The 27,951-nt window shown below is 45.6% G+C and overlaps 1 pseudogene; it reads right to left on the bottom strand.

Annotated features, from left to right (window-relative positions):
- LOC124046230 overlaps window positions 1-27,951 on the bottom strand; it is a 77,376-nt pseudogene that overhangs the window by 7,889 nt on the left and 41,536 nt on the right.

Below are 27,951 nucleotides of genomic sequence, written 5' to 3'. Positions count from 1 at the left end.
ATCATCCTCAACACACTGCATTTAACGCTCCAGGAACAACATCTCTCTCCAGGTTAACAAAGAGGAAGGTACTGAGGATGCTAGGCTGCTAAGATGGAGAGGGAGGGAAAGGAGACAGATGGAGAGGGAGGGAAAGAAGAAGACAAAAGTGTAAGTTTGAAAAAAAGAGGGACAGGGTAAGATAAAGAGAGCAACAGAAAGAGAGAACGGGTTACCTTGTACAGTAGGGTAATGTGTAACTGTGTGTAGGTTTCTCTTACCAGACTGCTGGAACATGACCATGGTGTGTGGTGTGGTGTGGACAGGCAGGGAGCGGGTCCTCTGCACTGAGCTGTGGGTTCGGCTTGGCATGCTGTTACTGCCCCCGGGGTTGGCGAACCAAAGACCCTGTTGGACAAACTGATAGTCAGACAGGCAGCCACAACAGACAGGTAGGCTGGAGACTCTTTGGATCATAACAGACCGAGACTCACACACACACCAGTATATCTTTGGATCATTATAAAAACTGGTGCAACAAATCTAACCACGAACAGACATTTCTGGGAAATATGTTAATAGTGGCAGCTCATCCACTAAGGCGTTAGGGGCTGGCTGTGCCCCATTTCTGATTGGTCAAAAAAAAAAAAAAAAAAAAAACCCCCACATATATTCACACACACACACACAACACGCGAAACTAGTGTGGTTAATTTGTGTACATTTTACAGTTTCAAATATGTCCAAAACAAGCAGTCTGGTTACCTATAGTCTGCAACAGCGAACTGCTGCGCAGTCATTGGATTGCATAGCCAGCTATTACATTGAGAAGACTGCAATGAACTTGTAAAATAAATCATGAGTCATTGGAAACCAGGGACCTGACGTTCACATACAGGGGTGGCAGGTAGCCTAGTGGTTAGAGCGTTGGACTAGTAACCGAAAGGTAGAACAAGGCAGTTAACCCACTGTTCCCTGGTAGGCCGTCATTGAAAATAAGAATTTGTTCTTAACTGACTTGCCTGGTTAAATACATACAAAAATACAGTCAAAGACCGTGGGGAACCTTCTTGCGGATCTGGTAGGATAAAAAAAGTCTCTGCCGCCCCCGCATGGACACTAGCTACTGGCAAGTGGACACTAGCTACTGGCAAGCTAGCATACAGGTAGATAGCTTGCTAGCTGGCATGCTGAACAAGTCTAACTAAAGTTACCGGCGAACTCATTATACTTGTGACATTATGCTATCTAGCTGTCCCCCGTTAGAGAATAAATATGAACTTGTTCTTGTTGCGTTTTCCCTGTGCTTTTGTTAATGATGCACTCGTGTGTTGACAGTGCGCTGCTTGTTCAAAAAATATATATATTTTGGGTATCAAAATTACCGCCCGCCCCGGGTATTTAGCCAATCAGCGGCTGCCACTGTATGTTAATGCCCCTATGACACCACAGTAATATGACATACAGTTCTGAACAAAGTTGGCGATACTTGAAATGCCCCATTTACAAACAGAAAACCACATTTTCGTATCCTACAAAAAGAAATTGAACTGTATTTTAAGACGGTTAAATGCTCTACTAACAAAAAAGCTGTTAGAATTGTAAGTATATGCATGTCCCTTAAGGTCCTTGTGTAATTGTAATGTGATATTGTACCCCCTAGCTCGATTGTCCATTGTTTGTAATCTATGTATGCTTGTGTTCCCTCATGTGCTTTATGTATTGATTTGTTGTTAATACATTAAAAAAAAAAAAAATTAAACTTTAAATGCCCCACACCTTGGCACCCAGGGAATTGTAGTTTCAGATCCTTAGACAAACTACAGTTGTAATGGTGGTATAAATCTTAATTTATATTGATTTAATTCTCATACACACACTTGACTGCAGAATGGTACCGCGGTAGCACTGGTAATATACAGCTTAAATGTTGTGCAATGTACTTTTGGTTCAACTCTGATGAAAATGGACTCTCATAAAATCTGTTTAAATGGGACTTTATTGCGTAACTAACTGCACACCCGGGGGTGTGGCTTTATAAGTGTGTAAAACTGGGGAGGGCACCCCAGAAGTGTTACCTCTCTAGCCTATAGCTCCTGAGCCATTATACAGTCAACCTTAGATTTTTCTCACCACGTTTAGCCTCAAACTACTGACACTCTTTAACTGCATAGATTCCTCTCTAACCTGCCTATTATACATTCAACCTTCTCCTGCTCTCTACACTCTCTCCCCTAACCGCTCTCGCTACTCCCTCTGTCCATCTTGCTTTCCCCCTTCCCCGGCCCTCCCGTACAGAGGGCCAGCGAAAAAAAGGAAATGCCTGAGCACTGTTCTCACTGCCTCTGACGAGCTCATTCTCTCTCTCCCTCCTTGTCGCCCATCCCCCTTCACCACCAACTCCCTAACTATGACTCACCCTCGCTCTCTCCTTTCTTTTAATACACACCTTTCGATCCTGTCCAAACAAACTGTCCGACAGAGAGAGTGTGCGAAATGTGGAGGAAGTGGTTTGGAATTTCCTCCCATTGTAAGGATGCCTAGAAAAATGCTGAATGGGAGCGGAGCAGACGTGTGCGAGTGCCAGGTTAATCACTGCTGCAGACCAGAGGACCGTTCCACTCAGTGGAGTGATGTAGGGCCTGTAGATGCCACTTCACCCGACACTTTGCCATTGCGTTTTTCCCCCTTATGGTTGTGTGTTCCTATGACTGTTTTTTACAACTCTGTATTTCACAGGGAGGGATCATTCGTGACAGATGCTGAAAGAGGGAAAATGTGGCTAGGTTTGGACTACTTCTCTGTGTGGTGGGACGATTCCAGACACGTGATCAAGTAGTGGTTCTCGCACTCTTTCCTTTCTCCAGTTATTATATTACCCCCTAATGTATATTTAAGGAGTAAGGCCAGAGGGGAAAGAAGATACCTACTCGGTTGTCCAAATGAATGTATTCAACTGAAATATGTCTTCCGCATTTAACCCAACCCCTCTGAATCAGAGAGGTGCTGGAGGGCTGCCTTAATCGACATCCACGTCTTCAGCACCCGGGGAACAGTGGGTTAACTGCCTTGCTCAGGGGTAGAACGACAGATTTCTACCTTGTCAGCTCGGTGATTAGATCCAGCAACCTTTCAGTTATTGGCACAACGCTCCTACCCACCAGGCTACCTAACGCCCCTAGGTGTGGTATATGGCCAATATACCACGGCTAAGGGCTGTTCTTACCCACGACGCATTGCGGTAACCAGTTTATAATAGCAATACAGCACCTCAGGGTTTGCAGTATATGGCCAATATACCACGGCTAAGGGCTGTATTCAGGCACTCCACATTGAGTCGTGCATATATTGCTGTGGTATATTGGCCATATTGCTTAAATACACAGCTCCTCTTGAGACTGAGAAGAAAACAATGCCTTAGGTTTTTCATCTGGGGCCCTTTGTATCATGACCCAATACTGTAGCAAACCAAATTGACGCTGACGAGGATTATTTGTCTTTTCATTGAGAGGTAGACAACTCTGCAATATGACATCACCGAACAAATAAACATGAATGCCCAAAATGGCTTAATTCAGACCTCACGCATCGATGCCAATCGGAGACTTGAGCACTGCCCACTATGTGAGCAGGGGCTAGGAGAACATTAGATCAGAGGGCGTCCCCCAACTGACCGACATCACCAAATAAATAAAACATCTACATCAATTGCCTGGGCTATGGGTGGAGGCCAAGTGCCTATTGGCTAGGAGAAAGTCAGAAGTGTCTCCACCTGTCGTCCCTGCTTGAGGCCAGTGGGGGTGCTGCTGGCGCTATGTGGCGTGGGTCCCAGCAGGCCCAGCCTGGCGCCGGGCAGGCTCCGAGAGGGCATCTGGAACTGGCGGAGGCTGCGACGGGCCGCCGACACGCTGCTGCTGCCCCCCACGCAGCCTGCTGTGGGGAGAGAATTGGACTGGCTGAAGCCACGGCTACTGCTGCTGCTGCATGGGGGGAGAGAGATAATGCTCTGATCATCATTTGACCTTTTTCCCAATATTTTGGAGACTTTTGGAATCAAAGAAGTTAAAGTATTTTGTGACAACAGCGTGTCACACTCCCTCTGTGCGTCTGTGTGTGTTTCTCTCTCCGTGCGTCTGTGTGTGTTTCTCTCTCCCCGCGTCTGTGTGTGTTTCTCTCTCCCCGCGCGCGCGTCACCCTCTCTCCCCGCGCGCGCGTCACCCTCTCTCCGCGCGTCACCCTCTCTCCCCGCGCGCGTCACCCTCTCTCCCCGCGCGCGCGTCACCCTCTCTCCCCGCGCGCGCGTCACCCTCTCTCCCCGCGCGCGCGTCACCCTCTCTCCCCGCGCGCGCGTCACCCTCTCTCCCCGCGCGCGCGTCACCCTCTCTCCCCGCGCGCGCTCACCCTCTCGCGCGCGCGCGTCACCCTCTCTCTCACCCTCCTCTCCCGCGCGCGCGTCACCCTCTCTCCCCGGCGCGCGCGCGCGTCACCCTCTCTCCCGCGCGCGCGTCACCCTCTCTCTCGCGCGCGTCACCCTCGCGCGTCACCCTCTCTCCGCGCGCGTCACCTCACCCTCTCCCGCGCGCGCGTCACCCTCTCTCCGCGCGCGTCACCCCCTCTCTCCGCGCGCGCGTCACCCTCTCCCCGCGCGCGTCACCCTCTCCCCGCGCGTCACCTCTCTCCCGCGCGTCACCCTCTCCCGCGCGTCACCCTCGCGTCACGTCCCCTCTCCCCCGCGCGTCACCCTCTCCCGCGCGCGTCACCCTCTCCCCGCGCGCGTCACCCTCTCCCTCCGCGCGCGCGCGTCACCCTCCCTCTCTCCGCGCGCGCGTCACCCTCTCCCCGCGCGCGTCACCCTCTCCCGCGCGCGTCACCCTCTCTCCGCGCGCGCGTCACCTCTCCCCCGCGCGCGTCACCCTCTCTCCGCGCGCGCGTCACCCTCTCTCCGCGCGCGCGTCACCCTCTCTCCGCGCGCGCGTCACCCTCTCTCCGCGCGCGCGTCACCCTCTCTCCGCGCGCGCGTCACCCTCTCACGGTCTATAACCTACCTCCTCTGTGCCCGGTAGCCGGCCATGTCCAAGAGGGTCTTCCTGGGGAAGGAGCGGATCAGCTTCTGCACCTGTTGTTTCCACGACAACAGTCGCTTCTTCTGTGTCTCTGTGAATGCCTGCGGTTGGAGAGGGGGGTGAGAGGGGGAAGGAGGGGTTGCAGGGCCAAAGAGAAGGAGAGAGCATGACTCAGGTTTTGGCAGTCAGAACATAGAGACGTTCTAATGTGATACATTTCACCCTGGAGCTAAATAAGTGTCTGAAGAAGTGTATAATGAAAAGTCTTGTCAGTCAGGTGTGTCTGTGCGTGTATACCTCGTGATGAAGGCACTTGTCAATGAGCTGCAGGTAGGAGCTGATGTTCTCTTCTCGGGCCTGGACACCAGGATCTGTGTGCAAACTGGAGAGCGAAAGAGAGGAGAGGGTGAGGCAGGGGGCACTTTGATGACACAGAGATGGTTTGAGCGAAGAGGAAAGCTCAGGGGAAACCTGGCCCACTGATTTCCATCTTCCACATTTGTTCTGATATGGCCACTGTTTCCTCAGGACATAACACTGACTTGGTAATGGAGAGGAAAGGAAGTCAAGAAACCAAAAGGCCCCATACTAGAATGTTCCTTATACCACCCTTAAAAAGGGGCAATTTACTCCAAATGTTTTTCATTAGTCCACTTTTGATGCAGTCCCAAAAGGTGTGAATATCAACATTAAAGTTTTCAAGATATATCGCTTTCAGTCTCCTGATGCCCAAAATGAAGTAAACGCAAAAAGCCTATAATGTTGTCTTTTGCATCATCAGACTTTTCCAGGAAGTAGACACAGGCTTTCTGTCAGGCTAGCTCTGACGCTCTCATGTGCAAAATAATGATATTTTGAGACCACATCGATGGTGGACTGGTGAGCAAGATATGACAATTTTTTATTTATTTAAATACCCCTTTATTTTGACCAATTTTGACAATTTCTTTCAGTGCAGTCTCTCAGCAGCACCTACAGCAAATGTGTTGTGCGTAGGACAACGTTACGTCAACTTCACTTCCCAACCTACGGGACTAGATCCTCTGTACCTTTGCCCATGACGCGGGTGAACTGGCCGGGGATGTCCCCCTCGGCGATGAGTGTGGTCCCAGTCTCCCCCTCCCCTCCTCCCGGGGCGGCGCTGCTCTTCCCCTCTGGGCTCAACAGGGGCCTGTGTGCGGTCGAGGAGGGAGAGCTGGGGGATGACTCATCACTGGCCACTGCCTTGATGGGCGTCAGGATCATCTGGTGGAGCTCGGCGAGAGGGCCACGCAGGTTACCGCCCTCCAACACATCCTGGGAGAGAGTGAAGGGGAAAAAGATTACAAGAAAGTGAGAGAGAGAGAAAGTTAGAGTGACAAGAGAGAATAAAGGAATGAGAAAGGAAAGAGGTCACAAAGATGAGGGAAAAGAGAGGAGTGAAAAGAAAGGAGAAGGTAGGTGTAGCAGGGAGGAAGTCAAATCAGCATGATTCATATGAAGGCGCTTCTTTAACATCGAAGACGCACATCAGCGGCTGGTACGCGTGGAAGCCTGCAAGATGCTAAATGTGTTTATGCTAATTAACGGTCAATTACCGTGAGACCAGCAGTATTTTGCAAGACATTAACCAGCATACCACCACAGCCCTAGATGATACCAAAACAGTTCCGGACCATTACAGTAAGGGAGGCAAATATGCACATTCCTATTCAGAGGAGAAGCATTCTAGAAGTCTATGTCAGAGTCCTCTACACCAGCAGCTGTCAGGTGGGCGACGGGATATGAGCCATGAGATGACGAGGGAAAGTAGTTCCAAAAATACATGCACGTTTCGCTCCTATCCTGTCTGCTTCTCAAAGTGAAAGGAGAGCTTCCAAGGGCCCTCACTTATTCACAACGATATTGCTTATACTGTACCTGTCAAATCCTCTTAGATTGCCACAAGTGTACAGGGTGTAGGGTTTTAGAGGTTGATTTGGGATTGGGCCTCCAGACATAGAAGCTTTGTGACAATCACTCAACCTAAAAGTTGACAACTTGCACCGCTGACCTTCTCTAGGCAACGCAGCATTTTCTGACGCTCCTTCAGCTTCTGAATGCTGATCACTATCTTGTGCCGTGCCCCTTTGGTGACATTCTGCAGAAGAAAAACACAACGACATGTTAAATACACAGTGAAACTAATAATGAATAACTCAAAGTGTTGAAACTGAAAATGTCTATCATTTTACTTAAAGCCTGCGGTTATAATTTTTATTTTTTATTTGACCTTTATTTAACTAGGCAAGTCAGTTAACACATTCTTATTTTCAATTACGGCCTAGGAGCAGTGGGTTAACTGCCTGTTCAGGGGCAGAACGACAGATTTGTACCTTGTCAGATCGGAGATTTGAACTTGCACCTTTCGGTTACTAGTCCAACGCTCTAACCACAGGCTACCCTGCCGCCCCAATGTTTTTTAACTTGTTATAAGCACAAATGAGCCGTTATAATGTCTTATTTGTAACACTTAAAATACTGGTTCATGTCTATCAGCTCTTTGAAGGCAGTGACTTTCAATGCCCTAACATTTGCTGTTGCATTCCTAGTACATTTTCCTTAGGTATTCCCATAGTTTAAGCCATCTATGCTCTGGTTACTACTGACCTGTGATTCTAGCTGCTGTTCGGTCAGTGACATCATCTCGTCATAAGTCATAGTGGAGAAGAGCGCCGCATATTTGTGGAGACGGAGGCTTTTTAGCCAGCCTGGCACATCTGTAGGCACACACACACACACACACACACACACACGTCAGACCAATGTCACATGTCTAGGGCACAGCTGGAGTAAGTCAGGGACCTATGACATCACAGATGGGGTAGTGTCCTCCTTTCTGGTAATCCCTCTCACCATTAAAACTGGCCTAATGGCTCAGGGGTGTCCCAAATGGCACCCTATTCCCTATTAAATACTTTACTTTAGACCGGTGCCCATAGAGCTCTGGTCAAAAGTAGTGCACTATATAATGTGGCATTTTGGAACCCTGCAACTCTAACCTTTCCTGTCAAGGCTGTGACGTAAACATTGATACAAGAGACCACCTCATATTTTGGTCGCTAGCTGAGAGAGTTTTGGTTCTATGACCATTAGTTGACTAGAAGCGTAAAAAGGAAAATTATACCGCTCGCTATGGTTGTTGTGTGGTGAGAGTGCAAATGTCAATTCACTTAGCGGTCTTTCACTTTACTGCTTTAAAAATCATGTTTCATTGCCACTTCATAATTGGTAAGGTTCTAAACAAAGAATAAAATGGCCTTTCTTTCAAAATCTTTGACCCTAAGCCAAGACGTACAAATCTAGAAACCGCCACTGTTAGCAGGATGGACCGTTCAGGACCCATATTCAAAGCATCTTGGCGTAAGAGTGCTGATATACGATCAGTTTGTGTTTTATATCGTAATGAATAAGAGTATACGAACAGGACGACAGACCTGATCCTTAAATCAGCACTCCTACGCTGAGACACAGTCTGGAATATAGGTGATGGATGGAACGCTTTGGGGAACTAATGTTTATATCGTTAACGCTTAGCAATGCTTAGTAATCTCTACTCAAAGAACTCTGGTGGGAGTTGACTGTAAATATACTGGTGTTTTTTTATTAACTCACCCCCCCCCCAACAACCACAAACAGGCGAGTCATCTCACTCTTCCTGTAGATAGCTACGGTGAAGTTAAGTTCAGGGTCATGTTCATTAGGCACCCAATGGAAGAAAATGGACTGAAACAGGGAGGGACCTGGACTACGAAACACAAAATGTTCCATTTCAGTTGCAAAACGTTTTCAAACATTGTGTGCCCTAATGAACATGACCCAGAAGACGACTTGGACGCTCTGTCAGTTATCTTTCGAGAATTTTACTTGTCAGAGGGGGATGTGGTGCCAAGAAACGTTACTGTACTGTATGCAGGCAGACAGGGACTGGTCCGATTTGAATGTCAGTCTGGATAAGGGGCATTTGCTGAACTAATACGCGTCAATGGTAGTGAGGGTCAAGCAGTGTTTCCCCTACCATTGTAAAGCTGGGGCAGGCCCCCCTGCCCAACTCTGTTGGTCCCCAGAGGGCCTGGATGTTGCTTTGGGGGCCTTTGCACCACGCCTGGACAATAATCTAAGGGAAAGACTGGGGTAAAGAAGTGGGGAAACTTGTGAAAATGCTTCAGCCGGCATCAACTATAAAGCCCGACTCCATTTATGGAGTGATATTAATTCCAACCTACATTTGATCTGAATTTATTCATTTTGAATTTGTATTCATAAATTGAATCAACTTGTGCAATGCAAAGTAAAAAAATATTGAATTCAAATTCAGAATACAAATTCTAAAATGATTAAATTCGGATAACATGTCTGTTGGCACTAATATCACCCCATACACCTTTCCTCACACACACTTTTCTCAAAACCAAATAACCAAACAATTCACACAACTATCCCAATGAAAAACCAACATCGGCTTAAAATGAGAGTTAAGGCTATCACTCAACCAAAACCATCATTTTCATTATGTCACGTACATTTGGCTTCAGGGTTACATGGGGTATATGAACCAGATGTCACTGTATGTGTCATGTCCTGAGACTGAGCATGCGACAGGGTCTAAAAGAAAGCCACCCCTGAAAGATGTCATCGGAGACGGACTGGAGCATGTTTGCTTGTGTCCTGTCTGTGCCCCGCCGTTGCTACTGTAGTCAAGACTTATCCGAGCCCTTAACATGAGCGGCAGTGGTGCATAACAACTTAAAATACCATGAGACAGGTGTCTTGTTTCCTGTTGCCACATTCACTCAAATATGTGCACAGACAAGACATCAGAGATAGTTCAAAATATCACTTATTAGACCCATGTACAAAATAATAAAAATAAAATCCACAAAGTACCATTGATGTGACAAATGTTGTGCTTTTCTGTAGGCTACATTCAGAATTATGTGATAACAGATGGGTTGTTCATTTCTATGAAAGGGAAGCTGGGGGAAGGGGTGGCTTGTGAACAACTGGAGAAAAGCAAGTTGCTTGTTTGATCACTACACTATAAATTGAGAATTTATATTCTCCCATAATGTTTTCCACGAACTCCTTTCAAACCATATGTTTGGTGTGTGAGGGACTGTTTCCCAAAAAGGAAGAGCAAGGCGGGAGATGTGGTTTCTCGCAGGGTGAAGCGATATGTTTTGTTTGGCCACTTTTTTTTGTGAAAGATCACTCATGACCCCTGGTAACCTCTGGATCAATAGTTGATTGATTGGTTTGGTTGCCCGCCCCTCCCTCAATTACACCTCTTCAATATTAACCTCCTCAGACCAGGACAAAAGCTCTGTTGGACTGACACTGCGACTGATATTTATAAGTTTTTACATTTTAAATCAATGACCAGATCACTACACTACAAATCTAACTGCCAAAAGCAGGGGGGGGCAGCAATGGCCACCTCAAAACAAACAATCGATGAGGGACATGCTGAAGTGAACACCCTCCACTCCCCTAGTCCCCAGCCCCCATGGCTGCCTCCTCAATGCTACTCTGTCCACTGTGCCTAAGCTACGCATGAAAGCAGTGGAGTACCGAACTCACCCCTCATGCAGCTGCCCTCCTCGTGGAATGTGCTGCTGCGGTGCAAGCCTCCTCCATCCTCCAAGTGCTCACTGCCGCCACTGCCCGACGACGCTACGCTGCTCTGAGGGGAGAGGGGAGCGTGGTGAGGGTCGGTGGGGGCCAGCCCCAGCCCTCCTCCTCCTCCCCGGGGACCGCGCAGGTCCTCCTGGGAGATCCAACCATGATCCAGGCCCAGGGCTTGGCCGCCCGACGAGGCGGAGGAACTGGCCAAGGAGCAGCCGCTCATCGGGGGGGTGAGGGACACCGAGCGCTTCAGGGGACTGTGCTGCCCGCCGCCACCGCCGGACAGGACTGCAAGATACACACAAGAGACAGGGGAGGCCCAGACTGTTAGAAAGGGGCTCAGCGGTCTGTTTACCATGATACTACTACGACAACACACTGTGTTAGCTAGAGAACTAGTAGGGACATATGGACAGATGGACATGGTGAGGCCCAGACCAGACATGAGCCTTAGCCCCCTGCTCAACTTTGATACTGTAATCAATGTAGTGACAATACCCATTCACAATACACGGTTCTCCAGCCAGAAGTCTCTGTCTGCACCAGAGGGAAGTAGGCTAGTGGTGATGGAGCTCTAGTTAGAAGTGAAAGCAGCTTTTCAGTCAGAGCGTCTGGATTATGGAACACACAGCCAATCAGTGTGAGAGAGTACAGTACCGTTGCTAGCTTTCAGGAACGCCTGAAAAAGTGGCTAAAGGCAAACCAGTCATGTGAACATGAAGACACTTCGACTCAAGATTTCAGATACTGTAGGACCAAGAGACATTTAAACACTGATGTAATATTATAATTACATAGTCTATTGTTGTGTGTGTGTGTGTGTGTGTGTGTGTGTGTGTGTGTGTGTGTGTGTGTGTGTGTGTGTGTGTGTGTGTGTGTGTGTGTGTGTGTGTGTGTGTGTGTGTGTGTGTGTGATATACAGTTGAAGTCAGAAGTTTACATACATTTAAACTCAGTTTTTCACAATTCCTGACATTTAATCCTAGTAAAAATTCCCTGTCTTAGGTCAGTTAGGATCACCACTTTATTTTAAGAATGTGAAATGTCAGAATAATAGGAGAGAGAATGATCTATTTCAGCTTTTATTTATTTCATCACATTCCCAGTGGGTCAGAAGTTTACATACATTAGGTCAAACATTACGGTAGCGCGTCCACAAGCTTCCCACAATAAGTTGGGTGAATTTTGGCCCATTCCTCCTGACAGAGCTGGTGTAAATGAGTCAGGTTTGTAGGCTTCCTTGTTCGCACACGCTTTTTCAGTTCTGCCCACAAACTTTCTATAGGATTGAGGTCAGGACTTTGTGATGGCCACTCCAATACCTTGACTTTGTTGTCCTTAAGCCATTTTGCCACAACTTTGGAAGTATGTTTGCGGTCATTGTCCATTTGGAAGACCCATTTGCAACTAAGCTTTAACTTCCTGACTGATGTCTTGAGTTGTTGCTTCAATATATCTACCTACTTTTCCTTCCTCATGATGCCATCTATTTTGGGAAGTGCACCAGTCCCTCCTGCAGCAAAGCACCCCACAACATGATGCTGACACCCCCGTGCTTCACGTTTGGGATGGTGTTCTTCGGCTTGGAAGCCTCCACCTTTTTCCTCCAAACAAAACAATGGTCATTATGTCCAAACAGTTCTATTTTTGTTTCATCAGACCAGAGGACATTTCTCCAAAAACTATGATCTTTGTGCCCATGTGCAGTTGCAAACTGTAGTCTGGCTTTTTTATAAGCAGTTTTGGAGCAGTGCTTCTTCCTTGCTGAGCGGCCTTTCAGGTTATGTCGATATAGGACTCGTTTTACTGTGGATATAGATACATTTGTACCTGTTTCCTCCAGCATCTTCACAAAACAGATGTCCTACCCAACTTGCCAAAACTATAGTTTGTTAACAATACATTTGTGGATTGGTTGAAAAACTAGTTATAATGACTTCAACCTCAGTGTATGTAAACTTCCGACTTGAGAGAGAGAGAACAACATTTACGTGAAAACCCCTTTCAAATTAGTGGATTCGTTGCTGACAGGTGTATATATAAAAAATCGAGCACACAGCCTGCAAGTGACTTTCAATGTGGCACAATCATAGGTTGCCAACATCAAATGTCTGCCCTGCTAGAGCTGCCCCGGTCAACTGTAAGTGCTGTTATTGTGAGGTGGAAATGTCTAGGAGCAACAACGGTTCAGCAGCAAGGAGGCCACACAAGCTCACAGAAAGGGACTGCCGAGTGCTGAAGCGTTTAGCGCGTAAAACTATGTTCTCGGGTGCAACACTCATTACCGAGTTCCAAACTGCCTCTAGAAGCAACTTCAACACAAGAACTGTTCGTTGGGAGCTTCATGAAATGGATGTCCATGACCGAGAAGCCACACAAAAGCCTAAGATCACCATGCGCAACGCCAAGCGTCAGCTAGAATGGTGTAAAGCTCGCCGTCATTGGACTCTGGAGCAGTTGAAACGCGTTCTCTGGATTATTGAATCACGCTTCACATCTGGCAGTGAGACGGACAAATCTGGGTTTGGTGGATGCCATTAGAACGCTACCTGCCCGAATGCATAGTGCCAACTGTAAAGTTTGGTGGAGGAGGAATAATAGTCTGGGGCTGTTTTTCATGGTTTGAGCTAGGCCCCTTAGTTCCAGTGAAGGGAAATCTTAATCCTATAAGGCGGCAGGGTAGCCTAGTGGTTAGAGCGTTGGACTAGTAACCGGAAGGTTGCAAGTTCAAATCCCCGAGCTGACAAGGTACAAATCTGCCGTTCTGCCCCTGAACAGGCAGTTAACCCACTGCTCCTAGGCCGTCATTGAAAATAAGAATTTGTTCTTAACTGACTTGCCTAGATAAATAAAGGTAAAATAAAATAAAAAATAAAATTAACTGACATTGTGGACGATTCTGTGCTTCCAACTTTGTTGCAACAGTTTGGGGAAGGCCCTTTCCTGTTTCAACATGACAATGCCCCTGCACACAAAGCGAGGTCCATACAGAAATGGTTTGTCAAGATCGGTGTGGAAGAATTTGACTGGCCTGCACAGAGCCCTGACCTCAACCCCATCGAAAACCTTTGGGATGAATTGGAACGCCGACTGCGAGCCAGGCCTAATCGCCCAACATCAGTGCTTGACCTCACTAATGCTTGTTTTATACATAGATATTTTAATAGTGTGTTACATTGTAGCATTGTATTGATGTACTGATGTTAATGGTTCTCCTCCCAGGGACTACAGATTAACTTTTGCTATAGCTAAATCTGGTGCAATGGCATGTTGTACATGGTCCCTGACAAATAAACAAAAAAATAAGCATGCTGCATACTCAAAGTTGTGTGGTTAGGGGGCTAGCTACTGCGGGTGGGGTGGTGGTGGCGTAGGGTGTTGTATTACAAGAATCAGAATCCCGCTTTGAGTCGACACAGCCTGCCTTGTGTTCAAACGGTTGTCTACATTCTAACAACATTTCTGTAGTTAAGACGGAGACCTAGAGAATCACTTCCGTTCCTAGGCCGTCATTGTAAATAAGAATTTGTTCTTAACTGCCTTGCCTAGTTAAAAAAAAATAGAAGCCAGGTCACACAAAACCTGTCCCATTTGTGAGTGAGTGAGATATATATATGTCCCAGAAGAAGCTAGAGCGGGCACACTGGCTGAGAAGGCAAATGAGATGATGTTCAGGAGAGCACTTTGTGCCGCCCGCCAGTCTCTTTCTCTCCCTATATGCGGCACCACTAACTGTGTTGGCCTGGCTATGTATAGGACTTCACGGGTTGATTTAAAATAGTTTCCCAGCTAACATTACATGCTCCAGTCCCTAAATATTAGCCATTTTCCTTACATATAGACTCTCCACAAAGGCTACCTTACATGGGTAAGGGATGGGGCTAGGGAGGTACAGTGCGGTAAAAGATGGGGAGGAATGATTTTATGTGAAAATTATTATACCAAAAGGTGAGGACAACAATTCACCTGACAAGACTGAATCAAAACATTACTCTGGTGATTTTACGTGTATTTTACATTTACTGTACTTTTCGTCGGCATTTGTTAATAACTATATCTGAAAATACTCTGGATATTCCTGGAAAATGTGACTCATTTCAGGAAACTAGTCATGTGTCGCACGTCACTACTTCACATGAGAGGTATTTGAACACGTATTTGAAAGCGTTTTTTGTTTGGCAGAAATGCCTTTTGGAACATGTGAAATTTCACGTGCCTTAATAACAAACTTGTTATGCCATTTGTAAATACGGATACAATTATTAACTTACAAGCCTAGTTGGTTTAGCCACAGAAAAAGTCAGAAACCTTCACGCTATCCATAATTGGCTGAGATAGTAGATGGGCTGGACATCCCGAGAGATGAGTTGGATTGCAAGACACAAACAATGGATTGGCCTGCCATGTTGCATGCTTCTGTCTATAACATGAGCTTCTCAGCGTGAGTAGACAATCCATTCAACTGCAGCTTTTTTGAAAGATATCACGAAGAACTGCAATGAAGAAGTTGATCGAGTTTTGAAATCAGCGGAATGACTGGTGGAAGCAGAGTATGATAGCGAAGGAAATTCTGGCGTTTAATTGCAAATATGGGGTGGGAGTCGAAAAGAGAAAATACAGAAGGCTGTTGTATAAAATGGATTACATCTTCAAACTAAGGGCAACCATGGCATCCGTGACAGAGAGGGAGAAGCGTTCATCCATGTATACGGGTAAGAGTCTAGCTAGCTACATTTCAGATCTTACATGTTTCTAAATTCGTCAGAAAATAATTTATTGCAAGTTATAGCGTACAGTTAGCTAGCCAGGTAACGTTAGCCGGCTGACACACTTGCTAACGTTATATGTATAATCTGTGTAGTAATATTATTTGTATCTCAGAAAGCAATTTGCATTGGTAGTTATAGCGCTAATGTTAGGTAGCTAGCTAACATTGAACCTAGTTGGTTAACTTTAGTTATCCGCAGATTAATGCATGGTAGTAACATTGAGTTGGGATTATGGTTAATTTTTTAGCTAGCTAGCTAGCTAGCTACATGTCTAAACAAGGCGGCACTATGCAAGTAACCATTTCACTGAACTATTTACACCTTCTGTAACCTGGGCATGTGACAAATAAACGTTGACTATATTTGATATAGTGTGTGTTTACCAGAGACAGTAATGCAAAGAACAACATGACCAGCACCAAAGTCAAATTAGGATATAACGTTAGGCCAACGAGTGTCCAAGTTCTAAAATCATGCGGTAGAATGCCCTGCTTTTATTTCGTCACACTCACAAGTTAACATTAACTTAACATTAGCTAGCTAGCTAACAATCTGGAAACTAACAAAAACATTGTTTAGAGAGTTGCTTTTAGTTGCCTGGTTTTCTAGATTGACATATCCTAAATACAATTTTAACCGAATGGGCTTGTTACCAGATGTGATATTTTGGAACACCATGCTGCAGATGTCATGCAGCATGTTGTTTTTGTGCTTATACTTTTTCAACACGGATGACAATATAATGTTTGAAGACAACTGTCTTCAAACATGTCAATAGAAGTAGTATAAATCAGCCTTTAGTCTGAAACTTTTGGTCGTTCAGTACATGGTCTCACTTGTAAATCCTTTTTCTTTTCTTTTATTTAAACTTTATTTAACCAGGTAGGCTAGTTGAGAACAAGTTCTCATTTGCAACTGCGACCTAGCCAAGATAAAGCATAGCAATTCGACACTTACAACAACAGAGTTACACATGGAATAAACAAAACATAGTCAATAATACAGTAGAAAAAGAAAAAAAAGTATTTTTACAGTAAAGGTAAGATAAGGGAGTTATAAGGCAATAAATAGGCCATGGTGGCAAAGTAATTACAATTAAACACTGGATTGGTAGATGTGAGGAAGTAGAATATGCAAGTAGAGATACTGGGGTAAAAAAAGGAGCAAGATAAATAAATAAATCAATATGGGGATGGGGTAGTTGGATGGGCTATATTACAGATGGGCTGTGTACCGGTGCAGTGATCTGTGAGCTGCTCTGACAGCTAATGCTTAAAGCTAGTGAAGGAGATATGAGTCTCCAGATTCAGTGATCTTTGCAGTTCGTTCCAGTCATTGGCAGCAGAGAACTGGAAGGACAGGCGGAATTGGCTTTGGGGGTGACAAGTGAGATATACCTGCTGGAGCGCGTGCTACAGGTGGGTGCTGCTATGGTGACCAGTGAGCTGAGATAAGACGGGGCTTTACCTAGCAGAGACTTGTAGATGACCTGGAGCCAGTGGGTTTGGCAACAAGTATGAAGCGAGGGCCAGCCAACGAGAGCGTACAGGTCGCAGCAGTGGGTAGTATATGGACCTTTAGTGACAAAACGGATGGCACTGTGATAGACTGCATCTAATTTGTTGAGTAGAGTGTTGGAGGCTATTTTATAAATGACATCGCCGAAGTCGAGGATCGGTAGGATGGTCAGTTTTACGAGGGTATGTTTGGCAGCATGAGTGAAGGATGCGAAATAGGAATCCGATTCTAGATTTCATTTTGGATTGAGATGCTTTTAGTGTGAGTCTGGAAGGAGAGTTTACAGTCTAACCAGACACCTAAGTATTTGTAGTTATCCACATATTCTAAGTCGGAGCCGTCCAGAGTAGTGATGCTGGACGGGCGGGCAGGTGCGGGCAGTGATCGGTTGAAGGGCATGCATTTAGTTTTACTTGCATTTAAGACCAGTTGGAGGCAACGGAAGGAGAGTTGTACGGCATTGAAGCTCGTCTGGGGGTTAGTTGACACAGTGTCCAAAGAAGGGCCAGAGGTATACAGAATGGTGTCGTTTGCGTAGAGGTGGATCAGAGAATCACCAGCAGCAAGAGCGACATCATTGATGTATACAGAGAAGAGAGTCGGCCCGAGAATTGAATCCTGTGGCACCCCTATAGAGACTGCAAGATGTCCGGACAACAAGCTCTCCGATTTGACACACTGAACTCTATCAGAGAAGTAGTTGGTGAACCAGGCGAGGCAATCATTTGAGAAACCAAGGCTGTTGAGTCTGCCGATAAGAATGTGGTGAATGACAGAGTCGAAAGCCATGGCCAGATCGATGAATACGGCTGCACAGTAATGTCTCTTATCGATGGCGGTTATGATATCATTTAGGCATAATGTACAGACAAAGGTATGGTAGAATGTGAATACAGTGGGGGTAAACCTGTGCATAGAGTGACGATGAAAGAGATATTGTCTCTAGAAATATCATTTTAAACCAGGTGATGTCATCGCATGTGTGGTAGGTGGAACTAAAGTGTTAATTAAGGCGTATTGAGCAGGGCTACAGGCTCTACAGTGAAATAAGGCAATATTCACTAACCAAAACAGCAATGGACAAGGCATATTGACGTTAGCGGGAGTCCAGTGAGTGTCTTCAGGCAGCTAGCAAGTTAGCAGAGGGACCTTGGAGGGATGTTGCGACGAACGAAAGTCTGTTGTGCCCCCCCCCCGTGCCATTACGTTGGCAGACAGATCAGCAGGGCTCCCGTGTGGAAAAACCAGGCCAATTGGCAAAATAGGTATGGTGGCCAAAGCATTTGTCCGATGTGCTCTGGACAGCTTGCATGCTAACGGATGGGCATTCAGGGGACGATGCGACGGCGGAGCCAGATGAGAAAACCCCCTCATGCAAATCACGTCAGTGGTCCAGTCGTGATGGGTCGCCGGGGGTCTGGGTCAGTTGGCAAAACAGGTATTGTAGCCCAGGGAGTGGCTGATGGGCTTCTTTGGCTAGCTGGGAGATGGGCCTGGCAGGGCTAGCTCCAGGCTAATTGGTTCTTGCTTCGGGACAGGGACGTTAGCCAGGAGTGGACACTCGGATAGCAGCTAGCTACCTGCGATGATTCATGTGAAGAAGCTAGCAGTGGCTGACTACTAGCTAGTTAGCCGACTTGCTTCTGTTGGGGTTCCGGTTCAGAAGACGGATCAGCAGGGCTCCGTGTGGTAAACCAGGCCAATTGGCAAACTAGGTATAGTGGCCAAAGAATTTGTCCGATGGGCCTCTTAAGCCAACAGTTCGACGTGCTACAGACAGCTAGCGGGCCGCTGCTAGCTAGTAGCCAATTAGCTGGCTCTCTTTTGATGGGAGTTCTGGTTCTCAAGTATTAAAATAGCAGATCCGTACCACATTGGGTGAGGCGGGTTGCAGGAGAGTATATTTAGTCCGTAGATGGAAAGTGATGTTAAAATATATATGAAAAAACCTCAAGGAAAAACAATGTTTACAAGGGACAGGAAGGGACAAGACAAAAACACATCTGACTGCTACACCATCTTGGAACATGACAGAGATGGGTGGGGCTTTAGAGGGTGTGAACGATGCTGAATGGGTGTAGACAAAAAAGAGAGCTTTCCAGCACCTGTATCAAAACATTAATGGGCGATTTTCTCAAGTTACAAGTTGATTAACTTTCAAAGCAGAATTACTTTCCCTTTGTTCCTCAACTGTAGTGTATGATATACCATTTTCTAGCTCTGAGACTTTTATCCAATGTATAAAACAACATTTCAAATGTTGCTATATAGGACCGAATCCAGGTGGTTGGTCACAAATGTGGGGCAGGCACAACATCATAAAAAATAATGACAAGGGTTTGAGTGAGAAGACTAACTGGTGTCTCCAAGTGGCCACATACACCTCTCCAAAGTGGGCACAGTTCCTAAGAAATGTCAAAGCACTTTAATAACTCAAAGAAGAGTCTTCAACTAGAAAGGTGCTTTCTTGAGCTGTCCTAGCTGTGCCGTTGAGAAACTAGAGCGAACACACAGTTTTTTGGTTTGAAACACAAACCTGTATACCGGCCATAACATTTTACAGTTGTTGTTTACACAATCCAAAAACGGTCCACTGTAAATCTCAATCTGGGTCAGATGGGCATCATTTGAAAGCCTGTTATATTGCCAATATGACTAGCTAAATTATAAACTATGCAATTCAGGGAAATGGATCATAATTTTGGTGACCATAAAAAGGAGTCATGAGTGCATTCAGGTGCATGTGCCACAATGAAGAGCAACCAGCTGTTCCGGACCACTGTGTGATCACTTTTAAACAGGTTAACATTCACAAGGCCACAGTGCCCGAGGGACTTACAGAACCCATAATCAGAGCATGCGCTACCCAGCTGGCAAGTGTCTTCATTGACATTTTCAAACTCTCCCTGATCCAATCTGTAATACCTACTGGCACTCCTGACTGGCAATGCACAAACAATGCTTAAACATATATAAACAATATAGTTATAGAGATAAACTCAAAATACGAACATGTGAGAAAAACTGTACTTTATTAATGTTTCAATGGAACCAACCACAATAATTTATTGATTTAATTAAAAATCAATGTCCTCCAAATCAAGGGTTTACAATTAATGGTGCCCTTGAAGATTCTTGTAAATAACATCTACCAAAATTAAACCACAAATTAAATTCCACTTATTGAAGTGTATCTAAAGTCTCAAGGAACCATATTGAGCCATTACATCACTTCCTGTTTCACTAGGGTATAAAAATGAGGTAACACACACATGCAATATCCTTTTGTCATCCAACACCACGAAGAAAACAAACAAACTGGCAGTTCAAAAGAGACAGATGTTCATAGACCTTCATAAATCTGGCAATGGCTTCAAGAAGATCCACAAACAATTGAATATACCACTGAGCACTGTCAGGGAAATGATTAGAAAATTCAAAAGATATGGGAACAGTTGAAAACCTCACGGGTAGAGGACGCAAATGCATTTTCCCCCCAAGGATAGGGAGGAGGATGGTGAGAGAAGCAACAAAATCCCCAATTAATACTGAAAGAATTGCAGGCCTTGGTGGCATCTTGGGGTCACCAGGTTTCAAAAAGCACCATCAGAAGCCACCTCCACATCCACAGGCTCTTTGGAAGGGTTGCCAGAAGAAAGCCCTTTTTTGACCCCAAGACACAGACGCAAGCGCTTGGAGTTTGCCAAACGTAATTTAAATTATGACTGGAAAAAGGTGCTCTGGTCAGATGAGAATTTTGGTCAGATACAGCATCGGCATGTTTGGCGTCGAAACAGAGATGCATACAAGGAGAGGCACCTCATACCGACGGTGTAATATGGAGGGGGGGGGGGGTCAGTGATGTTTTGGGGCTGTTTTAATTCCAGAGGTCCAGTGGCACGCACTGGTTAAGATTGATGGCATAATGAATTCTACCAAGTATCAGGCAATTTTGGCTGACAATCTGGTTGCCTCTGCCAGAAGGCTTGGGACTTGGCCGTAGGTGGACTTTCCAACAAGACAATGACCCGAAACATACCTCAAGATCCACACAGAAATGGTTCTGTGACAACAAAATCAATGTTCTGCCATGGCCATCTCAGTCGCTGGACCTCAATCCAATCGAAAACCTGTTGGCTGAGTGGAAGAGGGCAGTTGATAAGCGCAAACCCAAGAAAGTGAAGGATCTGCATAGAGGAATGGTCCAAAATCCCTCCAAATGTGTTCCTTAACCTTGTCAAACATTACAGGAAAAGACTCCATGCTGTTATTCTTGCCAGAGGTGGTTGCACTAAGTACTAAATGAGTAGTGCCAATAATTATGAAACCTTGATTTTGGTTAAATGTATTTTGTATTAAATAATTGAATGATTTTGGTTGGTTCCATTGAAACATTAATAAAGTACAGTATTTCTCACATGTTGGTATTTTGAGTTCCTCTCTATAATTATGTTTATATATTTTTTATTATTGTTTGTGCATTGCCAGTCAGGGGTGCCAGTAATTTTTGGAGCCCACTGTACATGTTTCAAGCACACCACCATAGTCCCTGTGCCCAAGAACACCAAGATACTAAATGTCTAAATGACTAAATTGCCCTATTGAACTTACATCTGTAGCCATGAAATGCTTTGAAAGGTTGGTAATGGCTAGGGCTGTAGCGGTCACAACATTTTGTCAGTCGGTGATTGCAAATTACTGTCGGTCTCAAGGTAAATGACCGTTCATTTTTTATCTTTTTTTACCCCCTTTTCTCCCCAATTTCATGGTATCCAATTTTTAGTCGTTACCGTCTTGTCTCATCGCTACAACTCCCGTACGGGCTCAGGAGAGACAAAGGTCGAGAGCCATGCGCCCTCCGAAACACAACCCAACCAAGCCGCACTGCTTCTTAACAGCGCGCATCCAACCCGGAAGCCAGCCGCACCAATGTGTCTGAGGAAACACCTTACACCTAGCGACCTGGTCAGCGTGCACTGCGCCTGGCCCGCCACAAGAGTCGCTAGTGCACGATGAGACAAGGATATCCCTACCAGCCAAACCCTCCCTAACCCGGACGACGCTAGGCCAATTGTGCGTTGCCCCATGGACCTCCCGGTCGCGGCCGGCTGCGACAGAGCCATAGACCACTGCGCCACACATTTTGCATCTCCTGGCTTCCACACAAGCCACTGATGCTGACCTTTGGAACAACTAAAATTTAAAAAGTATAATAAATCCATGTAATATAGCCTACACCTTTACAATAAATCCATTCTTTATTTTAGACAGGTCTAAATAAAAATCAACCATGTTTGAAAATATCCGGACTTCTGGGACTGCTCAAAGACGGGACTGGTAACCCTCAGATTGTGCCTCTAACCTGCTCACATTAAACAAGCGTCGATGAAGACCTCACACCCTGAGTAGTCAACGACATGGGTATTTTGTCTCCGATTCAAAAAGTTGTCTGGGACAGGTAAATAAGGGCCAAAATAATGTTGTGTACATCTGGCTTAATCTTAAAGAGCGTGTGAATTTTTTCAGCTTTTTGTTAAAAATCGCGCAAAATTTCATCGTCCTGCTACACATGCCGGGAATATAGTATATGCATATGATTAGTATGTGTGGATAGAAAACACTCTGAAGTTTATAAAACTGGTTAAATCATGTCTGTGACAATAACAGAACGTGTGTAGCAGGCAAAACCCCAAGGAAAACTGTTCACAAAAAAACAAAAAATATCCCTCCGCCAGTTCTCTGTATTGTCTATGGCAAGGGAAAATAGATAGCACCCAGTTTACAGTTCCTACAGCTTCCACACGATGTCGCCAGTGTTGGGAATTGGGTTGAAGTTAATCCTTGGTGAAATAAGGAATAGGCACTTCCTGTCATCGGATACACCGGGGGAAGTTATGAAAGAGAGAATATCGACCTTGATTTCAAGACTTGCTGCTATTGAATACAGATCGCCCCGTGATCAACTTGATCGATTATTAACGTTTACTAATACCTAAAGTTGGATTACAAAAGTAGTTTGAAGTGTTTTGTCAAAGTTTATAGGCAACTTTTTAAATTTAAATAAATGACGTTGCGTTTTGGAAAGCTGTTTTTTCCTGGATCAGACGGGCTTCATAAATGGACATTTTGGGTATACATGGACGGATTTAATCGAAAAAATACCCAATTGTGATGTTTATGGGACATATTGGAGTGCCAACAAAGAAGCCCGTCAAAGGTAATGAATGTTTTATATTTTACTTCTGCGTTTTGTGTAGCGCCGGCTACGCCAATTCTTTTGTTTACATCCCCTTCAGGTATTTCGGGGGGGTTGCATGCTATCAGATAATAGCTTCTCATGATTTCGCCGAAAAGCATTTTAAAAAACTGACATGTTGGCTAGATTCACACCGAGTGTAGCTTTAATAGAGTACCCTGAATGTGTGTTTTAATGAAAGTTTGAGTTTTATCAAGTACTATTAGTTGTCACTCTGAAATTTCCCCTGATGTTGATCCCTGTACAGGGACAGCAGCCATAACAAGTTCGTACAGTCGTGGCCAAAAGTTGAGAATGACACAAATATTAATTTTCAAAGTCTGCTGTCTCAGTTTGTATGATGGCAATTTGCATATACTTCAGAATGTTATGAAAAGTGATCCGATGAATTGCAAAGTCCCTCTTTGCCATGCAAAGGAACTGAATCCCCCAAAAACATTTCCCCTACATTTCAGCATTTCCACTGCTGAAGGACCAGATGACATGTCAGTGATTCTCTCGTTAACACAGGTGTGAGTGTTGACGAGGACAAGGCTGGAGATCACTCTGTCATGCTGATTGAGTTCGAATAACAGACTGGAAGCTTCAAAAGGAGGGTGGTGATTGGAAACATTGTTCTTCCTCTGTCAACCATGGTTACCTGCAAGGAAACACGTGCCGTCATCATTGCTTTGCACAAAAAGGGCTTCACAGGCAAGGATATTGCTGCCAGTAAGATTGCACCTAAATCAACCATTTATCAGATTATCAAGAACTTCAAGGAGAGCGGTACAATTCTTGTGAAGAAGGCTTCAGGGTGCCCAAGAAAGTCCAGCAAGCACCAGGACCGTCTCCTAAAGTTGATTCAGCTGTGGGATCGGGGCACCACCAGTACAGAGCTTGCTCAGGAATGGCAGCAGGCAGGCGTGAGTGCATCTGCACGCATAGTGAGGCAAAGACTTTTGGAGGATGACCTGGTGTCATGAAGGGCAGCAAAGAAGCCACTTCTCTCCAGGACAAACATCAGGGACAGACTGATATTCTGCAAAAGGTACAGGGATTGGACTGCTGAGGACTAGGGTACAGTCATTTTCGCTGATGAATCCCCTTTCCGATTGTTTTGGGCATCTGGAAAAAAGCTTGTCCGGAGAAGACAAGGTGAGCGCTACCATCAGTCCTGTGTCATGCCAACAGTAAAGCATCCTGAGACCATTCATGTGTGGGGTTGCTTTTCAGCCAAGGGAGTGGGTTCACTCACAATTTTGCCTAAGAACACAGCCATGAATAAAGAATGGTACCAACACATCCTCCGAGAGCAACTTCTCCCAACCATCCAGGAACAGTTTGGTGACGAACAATGCCTTTTCCAGCATGATGGAGCACCTTGCCATAAGGAAAAAGTGATAATTAAGTGGCTCGGGGAACAAAACGTTGATATTTTGGGTCCATGGCCAGGAAACTCCCCAGACCTTAATCCCATTGAGAACTTGTGGTCAATCCTCAACAGGCAGGTGGACAAACAAAAACCCACAAATTCTGACAAACTCCAAGCATTGGTTATGTAAGAATGGGCTGCCATCAGTCCGGATGTGGCCCAGAAGTTAATTGACAGCATACCAGGGCGGATTTCAGAGGTCTTGAAAAAGAAGGGTCAACACTGCAAATATTGACTCTTTGCATCAACTTCATGTAATTGTCAATAAAAGCCTTTGACACTTATGAAATGCTTGTAATTATACTTCAGTATTCCATAGTAACATCTGACAAAAATATCTAAAGGCACTGAGGCAGCAGACTTTGTGAAAATTAATATTTGTGTCATTCAAAACTTTTGGCCACGACTGTACATACTAACATGCGTATGAACGTATTGAGACCGATCCATAGTCCCTCCCACTGGGGTCCAGTCTCCAAATTAGGGAATTAGGGAATATTTCTAGTCAAACTTTCAAGCTTAAAAGTCCCTATCTAACTAGGCAAGTCAGTTAACAAATTCTTATTTACAATGACAGCCTACCCCGGCCAAACACTCCCCTAACCTGGACAACGCTGGGCCAATTGTGCGCTGCCCCATGGGATACAGCCCAGGATCGAACCAGGGTCTGTAGTGACGCCTCTAGCACTGAGCTGCAGTGCCTTAGACCACTGCCCCACTCGGGAGCCACAAAAATACTTATCAGATCTAGAGATGGGGATTCCTAAACACTTCTTGGGTAGTCTAGGACAGTCCAATGACTTCACTGGTTGAAATGGTTGAATATAAAATCAAACTAGAGAAAATTACTTAATGTGGGCATAAGCTAAAATTCTTTCTAACCTAACCACTTTCCCTGACAGTAAATTTACTTGCGTTGGGGTGAAGTTTATTAGGGCCACATTCAGTAAGCAAACATTGTGGATTGTTGCAAATAGAAATGTCATGAATAGAGCGGACATGATTCTACATATCAGGCATGTTTGTTGTACGTGAGATATCTCTATCTGAACGTTCTACAAAGTTGTGCCCAACCCAAATTGTTTTCAGCAATTTAAACATCCTGGCTGATTGGCTGGCTAATCCCACAGGGACCGACCATTGGCTAAAAGAAGGGCAACTCTAGGTTAGAGTTGTGAAATCGTTCCTTTGTGCGATGGACATACTGCTGAAACTCCCAAGCATAGTCAAAAATAAAAGAGGATCTTGTGCTTGGCCCAGAGCTTTAAATGTGTCCTTATTTATATCCTCAGCTGTCTCCTTCATTGGAGAAAAAAAAATACCAATGCATTCTTCGGCTGGAAATATCCTGCTCTAACCACAGACATGTTCAATCTGACTGGCTTTGGGGTGCTGGAGCACAGTAGGGCCTACACACCCACCTACCGCTTTAGACTTCCACACAGCAGGCAGACATTTTTCTTTCCTTTGTCAGAGGTGGCTACTGGCTGGCTGGGTTTGTTTGTTTGGAGTGTTCTCGTACTAAAAATCAAATTTGATTTTGTCATGTGCTTAGTTAACAATAGGTGTAGACTAACGCAGAGAGAAAAAGTTGTAGAAAAATAATAACATGAGAAGCTAGGGAAGAATAACTTGGATGATGACAGATAATGGCACCTTCAGACCTATAGTATTGGGTTAGGGTCAGGCTTGGGTTTAAGTCCTATTAGAAATCGTTGCAGATAGAAATATCACAAATAGAGCTGACACGATTCCTTATTCTCCATATCAGAGAGGCATGATATTTCTATCTGAACATTCATTCAAATACTTCAGAAGTCACAAAACTGCAAATCCCGGCCACCTGGCACTCCAGACAGGATAAAGAAAAAACAAAGAGTAGTAGAAATATTTCAAATAGTATTTTAGCCCAGGTCTGGTCAAACGGGAAGACCCTTTATTTGAAACGGTTGCTAATACACTAAAGAGGTGTAACATGTCATTGTAAATCCCACTAAACTATAATTTCAAACAGTCCGGAGGTGAGTTAAATCCCTTTAATAAAGACCACCCTCTTGTCAGTAGCATTCAGGAACCCCGATTAAGCACATGCAACTGCTGAGCATGCTGCTAAGAGTGTGAGTCTTCAAATACAAAAACAACCATAAGTGGTGGAGAAGGCCACGGCTCGACACGGCTTCCTTTCCTCGTCTCCTTTCATTCACCACAACTGACGGTGAAAAGCCTGGGTAGCTTTTCAAACTTAACGACTTGCTCTTTGCAAGATAAGCCAGATTACTACTGTAATACAAACAGGGTGTAAACAGGGCTTTATGAATTCAATTTGATTGATTGGACTGCTTTCAGATCAGTGCTGATCCAGAAAGAAAGTAAACCAGGAGAAGACACGAGGAAAGGAAGCTATGTCAGACTTTTGGGACGTAACCTACAAAAAGCAGGAAATCGAAAAAGAAAGAGCCACTCACTGCTCCCACCCGTGCCAACCGTGTTGATACTCCCAGGCACCGAGGAGGACGGGTAGAGTGCCAGGTGCCCGCCATTCTCACACCCTCCATGCCCCTGCTGCAGTTGGTGCCAACCACTGCCCAATCCCGAGTCCCTGGACCCCTGCCAGCCGTTGAGCCTATCATCCGAGCCGTAGCGCTGGTGGTGGTACAGCTGACCCAGGTGGCTCCCTGAGGAACTCCAACTGGACCCCGACAAGGAGTGTGTCGAGGGGGGCGTTTGATGGAGTGAGGCCTGAGCGGGGGGTGGCCGTTCCAAAGAGTCACCCCGGGCAGCGGCGCGCTCCTCCAGATGGTTGAGCCAGAGGGCGAGGGCGGCGCGGTCGTCCAGCGAGGTGGCCGGGTGGATGAGGGCGTAGGAGAGGAGCTGCCGTGACTCTTCGAGGTGGCGGCCATGGTCGATGGTGTGCGCCAGGATGCGGGGGAGGAGGCGCATGTACTCGCCCTTGGCTTCGACGTTGCCCGGCTTGAGCAGGGGCAGGTGGGTGAGGACCAGGGAGATGACGCGCTCCTTGGGCTCGCCCTGCCACTGGCTGATCACCACTGGGGGAGCAAGAGAGGAGGGGAGTGGAGAGAAAAAAAAGAGAGAGGAAGGGTTAGTACAAAAAATCTACAGTACTTTGAATTTTGCAGATAGCAATGTGTGTGAGACTATCCCTTATCCAGCAAGTCAGAACATCAATTCTGTTCCACACAATATCTTTCGGTAGAAATTGCCTTCGCACTGGGCTGAGTGAAGCCCGGGATAGACCCATGGTGTTTGTATTAGCTTGTTCTCTCCAAGGAAAGAGGCAGGGTGGATTTG

This window comes from Oncorhynchus gorbuscha, linkage group LG10 (genome assembly GCF_021184085.1).
Source record: "Oncorhynchus gorbuscha isolate QuinsamMale2020 ecotype Even-year linkage group LG10, OgorEven_v1.0, whole genome shotgun sequence".
In the NCBI taxonomy this organism is placed as follows: Eukaryota; Metazoa; Chordata; class Actinopteri; order Salmoniformes; family Salmonidae; genus Oncorhynchus; species Oncorhynchus gorbuscha.
Note: the sequence above shows the minus strand (reverse complement) of the source record. Positions and strands in the feature narration are given on the sequence as shown.